Here is a 3,061-nt window from a genome sequence, read left to right on the forward strand (position 1 = left end):
GACCCAGGAGAGGTCCGCTTTATCTGGGCGGAGGATTTTGCTCAGCTCTGGATGCAGAAAAGAGGTCCCTGGGTTTATTTGGGGATGATTCCAGTTTAGCAGCTTCTCCAGAGGCATTACAGAAGCTCCCAAGGCAACAGCCCCGCTTTGCTGTGTCTCACCTGTTTTTCCTGCTGTAGGAAATTACCCTTTCACTGGGACCGAGTAGGTGAAATGACTGCGAGGGTGTGTCTTTTTAGATAAATGTCTCGCGTTTGCAGGCGGCTGCCTCTACTATGTGGGACCCAAGAAGGAGGAAAAGCGCGAGGTGATTGTGGATCCTGAACGGAGGCGGCAAGTCTTTCTGGAAAGCCATTTCACCGAAATCGGGAACCATCTGGGCCAGAAGAAGACCGTGCACCGGATTCAGAGCCGGTACTACTGGCTGGGGATTGTGAAGGATGTTGTGGACTGGGTAAGTTGAGAGCATTGACCGTGTCAATGACGCGAGTATTTCCCAGGACGTTCAGGCAGCAGTCCCAAGTGAGCAGCTAGAAGAGCCCTGATGCAGGGATGATGTCGTTTCTAGTGCCTGTTGCTTTGAAGCCACGCACTAAGTAACTCTGCAGGTGAAACTGTTGGAACGTCCCAAGACAGCTGGATAGATTGGATGTCTTTCCCCCGAGCGTCAGGAAACCTGCGCAGGTAGGCCTCCTCGTGCAGGGCAGTTTTGGCCAGCATGGGCGTATAGGGTTGTTTCAGACGAGTGTTGCTGGGTCTAGCTTTGAGCAGTCCGGATTCCTACCAGAGCTGCCCAGTTCCCTAAACTAGTGTAACAGGAGGAGCTCAGTGTTTCCGACGGCTTTCCTTGGCTGCTTTGCCTCACCTGTTTTATTGCCGAAAGTTGCCTGCAGCAGGGCTCTGCAACAGCGTGGTTTGAAGAAGGGTGGTTGTATTGCATGGTCCGAGCAGCCCGCGCTCTTCCAACATCCTAGGGCTGATGACTTTTCTAACCGGCAGTAGAATTTTAAAATACAATAAGTATTTGCCTAAAAACAGGGTGAGAAATGTCTTAGCTATAGGCCACATTGAAAGCATTGGTTATTGTGTCAGAGAAAGCTGTCAGGTGAGTTTTGTGAAAGGTGAGCTGTGTTGGCCTGTTTTGTCCTCTTTTTCTTGCGCCCCGCTGTTTTTATCAGGTAGAAGGACGCTGCTCAGACGTACTGTCCCTCTCATCCCTTCATAACCTGTCCAGTCTGAATCTGACAGAATTCATCAGCATATTTTAAAGTCCTTTGATATGTCTTTTCCCTTTCCAGATCAAAATGTGTGAAACGTGCCAGAACGCAGAGCACAACAAGAACGTATTGCGGAAAGCAAGGCCTGTCAAAGTGGAATCACCCTGGGAAGTGCTGGCATTAGACATTCATGGTGAGTGTTTGCAGCTGACAGACAGGCTTTTCAAGGCTTCCACGCCAGCCGTCGGGAAGTGTGGCAGACTTGCGGCCGCGCTTGAGTGAAAGCTGCCCGCGTCTGCGGTGAGGAGGTGCCAAGGAGGCCACAGCAGCCTACCGGGGTGCAACCTGATGCGTGTGACTGGCTCGGCTCCCTCTCCACACGCAGTGGGAGTTGTGGGCGTGCGTTACTTCCCAGAATTGAGACTGCGATAGGTGTATTTTTGCTGACAAAGGTCACAGAAATGTACTGGCCAAACTTCATTGCAGAAGAGAGTCATGGTCGTTTTCGCAGCGATTGTTTTGCTGGGCTGGGTTTCTAACTTTCCTCATTTGGGTGATATTACAGCATCACATTGATTTTTCTTGATGCTTGTTTGTGCAGGACCTTTTCCTGAGACGAGCCAGAGCAATACACATGTCCTCATTGTGACCGACTACTTCACTAAGTGGGTTGAGTCTGCTCCGCTGCAGAAGAAAGATCCCTTGTCAGTGGCTAAAGCCCTAGCTACAATTTTTTACAGGTGGGCTCTTCTGTTGTTGGTTACATTGCACCTCTGCAGTGAGATGGGATGTGCTGGCATGTGTGTTGCAAAAATACTCTATGTCCACGAGATGGTTCCCCATGAGAGCAGGGACTCTCCCTTCTACAGGAGAGGCCATGCAGCGCCTCTCAGTTGCTCTTTACAGAGTACTTGGGAAGAACCTGTTCTCTTGTTATCAGGGGAGGGGAGAAGAGGCAGAAGTGGTTCTCCGAGTAGCTCCAAGGCCAAGAGAGCTGGTTCCCCAGTTCTCTGCAGAAGTTTTAAAACCGTTCCCTGATCCCTCCTAGAAAGTGTTTATTTTGCACTGACATGGCGTATGTCACCACATGACATCATCCTTGTGGAAAATGCATGCGGCCAGTAGAGATTGGCATTCAGAGCAAGAAACTTTGCTTGTTTCTCCTGCTGCCTTATCGTTCAAAAGCAAACAGGCTTGGCTGTTTTGGAACAGATGGAGCCAAGCAGACCTCTCTCTGCTCTTGGGGAGGTGAAGTCATGCCAGCCTCTTTAGCACCAGCTCTGCTGGAGGGCCCCTGTCCCTTTCATATCCTGTTATCACCCATGTTGATTGAACTCCTCTGGCTCTGCCCTGCAGCTGATGGAGTAAAACCAGTTGTGTATCCTCTTCTTGTTCAGGTTTGGAGCATCCAAGAACATTTATGCCAGTCAGAGCTGGGACTTCTGTGAGGAGGTAGGTCAGGTGCTGGGTGGTTCAGGGAAAAGCAACATGATCTTGAGCAGGTTTTTTTGGGCAGCAGGTCCCAAAGGCAGAGCTGCAGCGTGCCATGTAGGGGGGGCAAGGAGCTGATGCCTTCTCCCTGCCCTAGCCCTGTTGCCAGCGGTAGATGATTTGCCAGTGCTTTCACCCTGTTAGGGGTTTAAGGTTGTGGTTCTGTGGTGCAAGTCCTCCAGCCACACTGCAGCCTTTCTGCTCGGAAGGAAGGGTCCTGTGAGATGACGTCCATGAGATTCCTGCCCTACCCTGCGATTAACCGAGCTTCCCAGTGCTGTGGGAAGCCTCAAGCACGGGAACAGTCGTTGCAAAACATTTTGTCAGGCTCTAACTTTTCTGGGGAGCTTTTT

Source organism: Pygoscelis adeliae, unplaced genomic scaffold (genome assembly GCF_000699105.1).
Source record: "Pygoscelis adeliae isolate BGI_AS28 unplaced genomic scaffold, ASM69910v1 Scaffold93, whole genome shotgun sequence".
NCBI classification, from domain to species: domain Eukaryota; kingdom Metazoa; phylum Chordata; class Aves; order Sphenisciformes; family Spheniscidae; genus Pygoscelis; species Pygoscelis adeliae.